At 36.8% G+C, this 12,303-nt stretch overlaps 1 protein-coding gene across 4 annotated transcripts in view; it reads left to right on the forward strand.

Moving 5' to 3' along the window:
* Window positions 1-12,303, forward strand: part of LOC150090364 (histone deacetylase 4-like) — a 449,332-nt gene that overhangs the window by 245,745 nt on the left and 191,284 nt on the right. The gene's annotated exons all lie outside the window — the stretch shown is intronic.

The following is a 12,303-nucleotide window of genomic DNA, read 5'->3' on the forward strand; positions in this document are numbered from 1 at the left end:
GTGAAAAAAGGCCCATAAAAATTCCTCCCGTCATCATCGACGGGATTCGAACTCGGTTCTACCAACTGTGTTACCCATGAGGGTATTAAATTAGTTAACTAGTTGGACTGATAAAAGACTGGACAAGTTATTCACATAATTAGTTCGTTTCTGCTATTCAATGCCATACTAAAATTAGTGAACATGAACAGTTTTTACTGCGATCAGTAAAATAAAATAAAAAAGTAATGTATACGGTGATAAATTAAATACCACTGGTTAAAATTATAGTTTGATACCAACAAAATATACTTTAATTTGTTTAGATCATGTATTATTTGTGGGTAAGAAGGGTTAAACATTACCAGAGTAGTTTTTTTATCACGGTTTTTCCTTTCCGGGTCTAGATATTTTTGCCAGGATTTTTCAGTTATGAAAGATGTTAGAAGTGGTTAGGGGGATTTTCCGCATTTTGGCGACTTACAGTCTAAACTCCGATGTACCTGAATAAGGGCAGTCTTGCATAATGTCTGGTAGTCTTTGCCAAGTTTCTAACAGTGCGTAATGTTGATTTTTCTACTAAGCACACTTAAAAAAAAACTTAGAGAATATAGCAAAGCTGTAGAAAAGAGAAAGTTTCATGGATTTAAACTCCTCCGCGGACATATCTGGAGTGTCATAATCCTATCAAAATGCATTAAATACACTTGTGATGGATTTTTATGGATGCGGCCAGAGCTGTCTTCTCTCTGGCAGTTACAAAGTGAGCAGGGCACAATTTTCAGGGATTTAAATTATTTTAAATTATTCAAAATATGAGAAATGTGAAAAATATGCGTATCTCATATTTATGGTTTTTTTTTATTTAAGAAATTAATTATTTTTATCTCTTAACTGTCGGACTAAAATAAAGATCTGAAAGCTCTAGTCTCATTAATAGCAAAAATACTTCGGAGAAATGTTTCTTTTTTTTAAATACAGATCTTAAATAATTATGTAACATGTTGCGACGTGTGATGGCATTGAAAAAAAAAAGTAGATTTTTTAAGGTTTCTTGGAGCGACATAGTACGTCGTTTTATAACCATACGTTATATAATTAGAAATCTCTACGAGATTCATTACCAACTGATTGGTTATTCATCTTCTAGTTATTCCGACTGATTCATTGAATACCTTATCTTCTACAGTCCGTTAGCAGGAAGCAATAAAGTATTGTAGTAGTGTACAACATTTATGCAATGCAATGTACACATCCTGGAAATTATTGGTTTGAGCTAAGTGCATGCGACAGTTATTTATTTTTGGTGAACCACGTGCAGTACGTGTTGGTATTTATAGCTCAGAAATAAGGTCTCGAGTCTTTTGTGCACATAAAAAAAAAAAAAAAACGGATGTGTATAATGCTGAGGCTGTTTTTCGTGATGGGGAGACAAAACACAGTTGAATAGGATACCTAAACCGCTTCATCAGTTGACTATGAATGTAAGGTAGTGATTATGTGTTGCATAGAGTATATTTTAGGAAGAAATCCAGGAACAAGGAAACTGATTTAAACTCGATTTAACTCAATAATTGTTTGCTTTAAAAAAAATCAAGCGATTTCTAAATTGCTCATAAATTATTATGACATGTCTTAATGGTTTAAAAATTTTTCAGTTTGGTTGCATTAATATTAACTTAACTTTTGTATCATTTCTCGTCTTTGTTTTCTTCTGTTTGGGCTTCTTCCTGTTCTATAAATATATAAATATATTGCTGAAGGTTATATAAGTTCTATTACCAGGCTATTTCCTACGTATCTTTCCTCCTTTGCTTTTGATACTGTTCTTCTGTCTTTCTACATTTAACTGGTTACTTTATTCTTATTTAAGGTGAAGTGGAGATCCTCAACTTATTATCACCCAAACATGAAAGTCAGATCTATATGCACATTTTAATCTGGAGGTATCGAAACCGGTTATCTGAAAGAGTTTGATGGTCAGATCCACTAATATGTTCAAAGATATTGAACAGACTCCTTCCTTCGGAAATCCTAAAGAAAATGCTCCTCGATCGTTGGTCATCTCCTGTCCTATGTTACTGACGTTGAGGTCCACTCCAGTCTAATTACCGTGATCCGAAGTCTTCTCACATGATCACTTTTTCAGAACCGTTTTAATTTTTATCACTTAAATACAAACCAGATTCCTCTGTTATTTTTCTTGTTTTGTGAAATAAAAACATTAAATGAAATTAATTGGAGATAGGTTAAGGATTGCATTAAGTCTGCTTCATTCAGATTTTATTTCGAGATAGAGAAATTTTTGTATCATTTCCGATTTCCGAGCTGTTATAATTTTCAGGAAAATGGTAACAGCTTGCATGCAATTACTGAAATAATGAGAAAACACTCTTTCAGAACTTCCTGCACTGATGGATAATAGCGGAGGTCATTGACTCTAACGGCAAATAGGAAAAAAAAAACACGATAAAAGCTCTTTTCTCAGAATGCCAAAAGCGTGCGTGTAAATGAAAACAGTTGCCCAAAATACACTTATAATAATAGCGGGCTATATTTTGTTACCACGCTTTGTTGTTCAGCCAACACAGAAGCTTTGCATCTCCTAGCAGTGACATTGATAACTGGTACCATTATCCGAAGATAATGCTATATTCTATATTTGTAACACGCGAACCAGTTGCGAAGCAACTTTTAACGCTGCCGTAGGCCTAATTGCTATATATAAATAATAACAGCTCTTGTACGGAACCCAGTAAAAATACTAAATTATTCCACGTCTTTTCGTCTCTTTGAATGAATAATTTACAACTTTTAAAACAGCAACTACTATTATATTAATATGTGGAATCTTATTTTGAATATAAGTCCGTGCATTTTTAACTTTGGATTTTTTTTTTTAAATATTCTCCTTCTCCCAAGAACTGACCTCTAGTTGCGATAGCTTCCAGGGTTTCTATCTTAAAATTGCCCTATTGGTGAGCTTTCGTTGACTGGTAAGTAGATTCCAGGCTGTCGCTGCACGTGTTCAGACTGGTTTCAAAGAAAGAAGTGGGATTGCAGTTCTGAATTCAGAGAAAGACTGCCCGTTGAAATATCTATTCAAACTGCTTTCACAAAGTGAATGTTTGTGTAGTAGGGGGTTGTAACGAGTTTTTGAGCGTAAAATCGTATCACTGCTCTTTGAAACGAAGAAAAAAGATTTGTAAAGAGGGTTTTGAAGAGAGTTGGAAATAATATTTAATGTTGTATGTCATCATATTTGTACATGTGATTTCAAACTATTTTGACTGGTGTGTATTAGTAGTGGCAGATTATGCAAGAAAGCAAGCTTATAAAGCATCAGCAAAGAAATAAAAAAAAAAAAAAACTACACACTTCATCCATATGCTCCAAGAATTTGTCTAGTTCTTCCTTGAATTTATTCAAACACCAACTTCCACAACAACAGATGGAAGCCTGTTCCAAAGATCAACCACCCGCTGGCTGAAGGCAAACTTCCGCACAACTATTCTGCAGTTCCTCAACTTGAATTTGTGCCCCCTCATGTGTGTAGTTTCAGCAAAAGGAAGAATGCCATCAATATTTAGCTTACTTCGAGTCCTTGTGGTTGTTTGTGCAGATTAAACTGGAATACACTGGAATAATTTGTCAGCAAATCTATAATAAACTTTCAAATCAGTGAAAAAAGAGCATTGACACACAAGAGAAAAATCATGAGATGAAAGAACAGAATTATGAAATGTTTCAACATTAGCAGTTAAAAGGCACTGAAACATTTTTTTATCACAGGTAGTGAGCGACCACAGAGGAAAGGCACAACTCGTTTACAAAATGCAGAAGATTGAGTGCTTATTTGAGAAGATTATTTGTTATGACAAACTCTATTGAAATCGGTAATAGCAAAAAAGAGTTTCTTTTTTTAAATGGCCACTATGAATATGTGGAATTTTGCAACTTGATTGATTGCTGTTGGGTTTTAGGGGCATCAGCAACTTAGCCATATTGCTCCTTATACTGTCTGTAAATTGCGTGTGTTCTGTAGACGATTTCCTGTTTGCTGGACGAAAAACCCGAGTTTATGGGAGAAAAAACCATGTCATTCTCACCAAGACCTTAGCCACGTTGTGAAAAAAAATTCCTTGTGTCATCAAGAGAATTCGAACTCTGTCTTTTCCACCTAGTGGGGTAGGACAGCGATTCTGCCAACTGCATTGCCCAAGAGGGCTATTTGACCGGAAATTATGATGCAGTTTCCATGTTATGAAGTGCGAGGTGAAGCACTGACACTTTTATAAAGCTTTTCGAAGACAGCGCGATGAAATATTGAGAGAAAAAAAAATTATTGTTTTAGGATTTTTTTTTTTTTTTTAGTCTCTAATGGAATTTTGTGTTTCATCATTTATCACCCTATGCAGTAATTAATTGGCACCCTCTCTTTTCATGTATAGTCTTTGCCTTTTTTGAGGGGGGAGTAAATGATGCTCGAGCACCTTTTTATTTTTGTAAAGAACAAAAATCCACTTATTTGAAGTCGTGGCTTAATTTTCTTTTGCATGAAAAGAGGTTCAGCTTCAATTATGTTAGTGTAATAAAATTTGAATTTATCAGAAACCAACAAAAAGAAGTACTGTAATTATCCCATGATAGATCTTACAAACAAATGAGTTTATGAATTGATTTATGCCAACCCCTACATTGATTTATGACTTCTACTTATCCAGACGCCGATATTACTTAGGTTGCAGTCCTCTGAGAGATATATGACTATCTAGCCAACAGTTGGCCACCAGTTTTCAAAATACACTGCCCTACTATTAATATTCGGACACCTGTCTTTAGACAAAAAAAGAGCTTTTATTGTGTCATTTAATATTTTGTGCCGAAACCTTTTGCTTTTATGACGGCCTTCATTCTTTGCGGCATACTCTCAACCAGCTTTTTATAAACGTCAAGCGATATGTTCCTCCACTCGGCCTTTAACGCAGCCACAAGTTCGTCCTTATTCTTTGGCCGATCTCGACGTGCACGTACCCGACGATCCAATACTTCTCAAAGATGCTCGATAGGGTTCAGATCAATACTCTGAGCTGGACAATACAACTTTTCCACACCAATGTCCTCAAACCACTCTGTTACGACCTGAGCAGTATGGCATGGTGCGTTGTCTTGCTAATATAGGTATGGGCCTTCCCCGAAGTACAGTATTGCCATAATGTTGGAAGTGCATAATTGTCCAGCCTGTCCTTTTGTCGATAACGACTAATGGGCCCAAGCTAAACCATGAAAGGAGCCCCATACCATGACACTGCCTCCATCAAACTCGAACTTCAATTGTTGGGAGGATACAATCAAGAAGGAACTGTTCCCCTAGCATTCGCCACATCCAGGAATGGCCATCAGACTGGTAGAGTGTGAACCTCGACTCGTCTGTCCATTGGACTGTTTTCCACTGCTCTACAGTCCAGGATTCGCGCTCCTTACATTATGTTAATCGGCGTATAGAATTTGTTGACGTAATCAATTCTGTTTAACTTTTGAAGTAATTCTGTTGAACGTGTCATCTTGCATGCCCACTTTTGCAATTGTCTGTTCGAAGCCCAGTGTGCATATTTATAGCAGGTTCTGTCACGTGTTTCATGTATAGGACCTTTTCCGTGTCCATGGAGGGGTGTCCGGATATTAATGGTAGGGCAGTATATACACATTCACTAATTTTCGGTAAAAAGATGACATTCCATGAAGGATGGTTTTTTTTTTTTTTTTAAATATCAGCTTTTACTAAGGCCAAATGATGAAAGTAAGAGCATCATTTGGCCTTGGTAATTATTCTTCATTAGCAAAAAATAATAAGATAAATAAACCAAAACAGAATATTCGTAATTTTCCTACTATTTTTGAATATACAATGTCTAAAAAAAACATTTCAAATATTAAAACAGAGGTTTGTTTTCTAAAATTAAACTGATGATTGTTGATGAAATTTTTAACCTTGGTTTTGACTATCATAAGGTAAGAGTGAATTGTTACAAAATGCCACTTATTATTAGGAAACGTAGGTGTAGGTATTTAGTGCTGAATACGATAACAGTAGCTAGTCAGCAAGATGGCTGTCGTGATATGAATGAATGCACAGAACTTGAATATGATTCATTTTTAAAAATAAATTGATGGGCGGCCAACTTAACAAATACAAAGAGAAAAACAAGGCATATGAGAAACTGGCTGCTAAAAATACAGATGTCGCTTTTGATGCATTCATAACAAGACCACGTGACAGTGATAAATTGACTAACAGCATCATTAATATCAATGACAGCAGCAAACAAATATAATTCATAGTTACGATAAAGAAGGCTGGAGAGTACATATTTTCCGCTTTGAAATATAAATAAAAACGAAACTGAAGTTAACCTTGAAATACGAATACGGTTGTAAACACCGGCTATACTTGTATGCCTAATATTAGTTCCATCTTTTTCGTAATTTCCATTATGTTTGTAACACTACATATATACTGTATAAATTTAAATTTTAATAAATTTAATCTAACGTTCGCGTTATCTTATGTGATTAACAAAGTAAAGGAAACTTCTTTATATATCCTTTCCGTTGTTAAAGCTGCAGTAGTTACAGGCATGCTACTCCTATATTCTGAATCAACGAATATCGTGAGTTCAGTTAACAAAACAAAATTTTATAACATTCTTCTTTTAGGTTTGTCAATTTACAAAACTGCAAGGAACATAATTTCAGTATAATTTGGGTTTCCAGTTATAAAGGGATGGTTGAGTGGAAGACTACAGAGAGTGGTAATCAATGAACACCGCTCTTCGTGGACAAATGTTATTAGTGGAGTTCCCCAGGGTTCGGTGTTGAGCCCATTGTTGTTTTGTATATTTATCAATGATATTGATGAAGATATATCAGGTTTAATGTCCAAGTTTGCAGATGATACAAAGGTTGGCAGGGTTGTTAATGACAGTAAAGACAGTATGCTACTCCAAATGGATCTACGTAGATAAGTTGGGTAAATGGGCTGAAAAGTGGCAACTGAAATTTAACATTGACAAATGAAAATACTGCATATGGATAGAATAACCGAAGAGAAACGTACCAACTGTGTGGTACTACACTCAGGGAAGTGGGAAGTGAAAACAACCTGGAGGTAATTGTGCAGTCAAATATGAAGTTCGCTGAGCAGTGCAGAGGGGCTGTCAGGGCAGGTCATGGAGTCTTGTCAATGATATATAGAAATTTTGCTAGCAGGGACAGGGAGGTGATTATCCCGTTATACAAGGCAATGGTCAGGCCACACCTAGAGTACTGTGTACAGGTCTGGAGGCCTCATTTTAGGAAAGATGTACATTTGCTAGAACGAGTACAAAGGAGGGCAACAAGATTGGTGAAGGGAACAAAGGGGTGCTATTACCAAGAAAGACTTAAGTTCTGAAAATTGCAGCGCCTGGAGAGTAGGCACCTGCGAGGTGATCTGATTGAGGTGATAAAGCCTTGAATGGGTTGAGCAAGCTTGAATGCTGATGGGATTCTTCCTCTTGCTCAGATTAAGAACCTAAGGAGGCACAGATTTAAATTGAGGAAAGACAATTGTAGAATAGATGTGCGGGAATTTGCCGTTAGCCAGCGGGTAGTTGATTGGTGGAACAGACTTCCATCTTTTGTTGTGGAAGTTGATAGCCTAAATAAATTTAAGGCTGAGCTGGACAGGCATTTGGAATGAATGGAGGGATGAAATTATGATGCTGCAGAAGCTTGCTTTCTTGCACCGTATGCCTATGCTAATAAATTTCGTTCAGAGATTCAGGCTGGAAGGAAACTAACTCCTTTAGTCCGTCATTAGTTCTAAAGAAGATACTTCCTTTAGATCAGGAGCATTATAATTTAAGATTCAATGTACATTTATTTATAATTTATCCCATAATAAAATAAAATAGAACAAAAATGAAACCTCAAATATAAGTAAATTTGTGCAGGATAAGGTCGCAGTTACTACACTTCTCAACAGAACGCGTGGAAAACTTTGTGTAACTCGTGCAGCTTACGATGAAGCAGGACAAATTTTGGTATACCATAGAATAACGATAAAATGAGGAGACAGCTAGAAACTTCGGGCAAATATAAGAAACATTTATAGGGATTGTATAAAAATTACCAAAAAGGTCACGTTACAGAAGTCGATACAAGATGCTAGACAATATGGTCATATGACATCAGTACGCCGTATAACCCCCTTAAACTTCTAAACAGGCCTGATGACAGTGAACCATGCTCGATATAAGGGTGTCTATAAGATTCTGTGGCAACAGATTCCATTCTTCCACCAACTCAGACCTTGCCTCACCAAGTAACCGAGGAGTTAGCTATCAGCGTGCAATACGACGCCCAAGAGCGTCCTACATACGTTCGATCGGATTTAAGTCTGTTGATCGTGCTGGCCACGGCAGTCGTTGGATATCACCAGTTTCAAGATATTCCTCAACCACTTGAGCTCTGTGTGCGGTGGCGTTGTCGTGCATGAAAAGAAGATCTGGGCCATCCGCACCCCTAACAAGTCGCACGTAGGGTTCGAGGATCCGTTCTCAGTACCTTTGCGCAGTTACGGTATCATACCAAAAACATGGAGGGGTGTGCAGCCGTTATCATCATTCCACCCCACACGAGAACTGTAATATGGCCTTTTTAGTAATTCTTATACAGCCCATATAAACGTCCTTATACCTATCCGATGTTTCTCGCTGTCTCCTCAATTCATCGTTATTCTATGGTATACCGAATTCTGTCCCGCTTCATTGCAAGCTGCAATGAAGCGCGACAAAATTCTACAAAATTTTCTACGTGTTCTGTTAATTTTGTCGAGCAGCGTACTTGGCATCTTCTCAAGAACTTCCAAGATTCCGGTAGCGTTTCGGAAACTATCACTGAAAGCTCCGCTTAATAGTTAATTCATCATGCATCTATAAAATGTTGCTGAATATGATTAGGCTTTAATTTCCTTCTATCCTGAATCTCTGGGTCTTAACTAAACTTGTAGCTGCTAACCCTAATTATACCCAAATTTTATATTCCTTTGCAGTTTTGTAAATTGACAAGCCTAAAAGAAAAAAGTTAATTTTTTTTAACTGAACTTGATGGTTACGATAGTGCTAATTGTATACTCGTCATATACTGTATTTAAATTTTTTGTGAAATAAAAGTATTCTTCCTTTTAAAGAAATGTATATTTCTTTAAATGCCTTATTATGGGTGATTTCAATTTGCCTCTAATTGATTGGAGTAAATGGGAAGGAAACTCGACATGGGGAACAAAATTTTTAAATCAACTAGATGACTGTTATTTGTATCAACATGTCAGGGAAAGTACTAGAGAATAGAATATCCTAGACCTCATCATCACCCATGAATCAGATGACATAACAGGGCTGACAGTAGAGGAACCAGTAGCAGGAAGTGATCACGGAGTTCTACGGTGGATGATGACGAGAGAGGTAGCAGAAGTAAAAGGCAAAGGAATGGGTTTTAATTTCAGAAAAGGAAATTACGATGCCTTAAGGTACTACATGGCCTCTATTAACTGGGTAGATATCGCGCAGAGAATGAATACAATTGAACTGTGGTAAACATTAATCACAGATGCCTTGAATGCGTATATACCATTAAAAAAATAATCCACGAGAAGGGCTCCAAGTTGGATGAATAGTGAAGTTGCCGCATTACTTGAACAGAAAAAGGTGACATGGAAAGGTTACAGAGCAATAATAAGTACTGAAGCCTATAACAGCTACATGGTGATGTGTGGCCTGACGTAGCCCAGTGGTCAGGAGCGAGAGTGCATAGCACGCGTTCCTTGAGTGGACCGGGGTTCAAGCCCGTGACTACTAAATACGATAAATATTTGTATTGACGATTTATTGTAAACTCTACTGACTTGGTTGTCGTGCCGGAGTATAAACAGAAAATTTATTTATTTATTTAATAGAGCCACAGAAAAGGTTCGACAGGCAAAGGCAGTTTATGAGAAATCACTAGCAAACAGAGCAAAGAGGGGGGGATAAAGAATTCTTCACATATATAAATGCCAAGAAGAGCAGGACAAACCAGATCGGACCTTTACGTAAGGGAAAGGGGATAGTAATAAATACACCAGCTGCCGTTGCAGATGAACTCAACAGTTATTTTGCATCGATATTTACAAATGAAAAGCCTTTTGTGGCAATGGGAAATTGTGGGAGCGAAGTTAAAAAATATGTAATTAATGATATTGAAATTTCGCAAGATTATTTAATGAAAAAACTTTCGAGCCTACAGACCAGTAAGGCTCCTGGAGTTGATGGAATATACCCTATAATCTTAAGAGAGGCGGCAAGCGAGTGCATTGAACCATTGAGGCCAATTATGCGAGCATCACTAGACTCTGGGGAGATTCCCTTGGATTGGAAAAGTGCAAATGTATCTCCCATACATAAGGGTGGCTCTAAAAGTGAAGTTGGAAATTATCGACCTGTCAGTCTGACTTCAGTAGTAGGGAAAATCATAGAGTCAGTGATCAAGGGTGGAATTCAGGATCATTTGGATCGAATTGAAATTCTCAAGGATACTCAGCATGGTTTTGTATAGGGAAAATCATGTTTAACAAATCTAGTTCACTATTTCGAAAGGGTCACTCACGAGCTGGATTTAGGGAATAATTTCGACATTGTTTATTTAGATTTCAGCAAAGCTTTTGACTCAGTCCCACATGAGCGGTTGCTTTATAAGCTGGAACAGGTTGGAATCACTGGAAAAATCCTTAGATGGATAGAAGGATGGCTTCAGGGCAGGAGGCAGAGGGTTGTGATAAATGGCTATTCCTCAGATTGGGTTGATGTAAGAAGTGGGGTTCCCCAAGGATCAGTATTAGGACCACTGTTGTTTTTAATTTTCATAAACGACATTGATGAAGGGATAGAGGGCATGATGTCTAAATTTGCAGTTGATGTTAAAATTGGTAGAGTAGTTAATGATCACTGTCAAGCTGAGCTTCTTCAGAGAGACCTAGATAGACTTCAGGAATGGTCAGAAAAATGGCAGCTGTGCTTTAATCCAACAAAGTGTAAGGTATTACACCTGGGAAACAGTAATCCCAAAAAAACTTATTCACTTGGTGGAGTTCAACTAAACCCAGTACTGGAGGAAAGGGACTTGGGTGTTACGATACGGTCAGACATGAAATTCTCTGAGCATTGTAAACAGGTTGCAAGGAAGGCCCATGGTGTCCTATGGATGATCTATCGAACTTTTGCAAATAGAGATAGGCACGTGATAATCCCATTATATAAGGCTTATGTTAGACCACACTTGGAATACTGTGTTCAAGTATGGAGACCGCACCTAAAGAAAGACATCGAGCTTCTTGAAAGGGTGGAAAGAAGGGTAACTCGCCTGGTGAGATCGGCAAAAGGGCGTCCTTATGAAGAAAGACTTCGAATATGTGGGTTGCAGAGTTTGGAAACTAGACACCTTAGAGGAGATTTGATTGAGGTGTTTAAGGCTCTGAGAGGCATCAGTAAAATGAATGAGGACAAAATTTTCAAGATTATAAATGATGCTGGAACTAGGGGACATAAATTCAAGTTACGGGGGGAAATGTTTAGATTGGACTGCAGGAAGTTTTATTTTAGCCAGCGAGTTATAAATTACTGGAATAAGTTGCCTTCATGGGTGGTAGAGGCCGACAGTTTGGGGAAATTCAAAGGTCATCTGGATAGTACTTTCGGGTAAGGGAAGCTCATAGGATGATAGGCTTAATTTTCTTTTTATTTATTTTTTATTTTATTTTATTTTTTTATTTATTAATTATTATTATATAGTTATTTATTTTATTTATTTTTTGTTTTTATCATTGTTTTGTTCGGATTTTTTTTTTTTTTTTTTTTGTGGCTGGTGCAGCATAAGCCATAGGTTTTCTTGCACCATGCGGCCGTTACTAATACTAATATTTTTGGCATATTTCTTGTTATTTTTTGATGATAGTAAAAATTGCTTCTGTGTTTACCTTTTACTTTTGTGCTGATCAGATTCAAACGTTCTCTGACCACGCTGGTAAAAGTTTCCTCTGTTTATATCCAAACAGAATATTTTGGAAATACTTCAGAAAAAGTTTAAGGAAACTGAAAAATACTCCCAGAAAAATACTTAAGATAAAAATGCATTTAATTCAGTTGTAACATTTGAAATAAGTGAATCTCACTTTTCTTAGTCATCTCAATCGATCGTAGCGTCCTCCTTATAGCCTGACGGATACAAAGCTTATGTAAAATTAATAAT

The sequence above is a fragment of the Mastigoproctus giganteus genome, chromosome 2 (assembly GCF_048544385.1).
Source record: "Mastigoproctus giganteus isolate SK-2022 chromosome 2, ASM4854438v1, whole genome shotgun sequence".
Lineage (NCBI taxonomy): Eukaryota > Metazoa > Arthropoda > Arachnida > Uropygi > Thelyphonidae > Mastigoproctus > Mastigoproctus giganteus.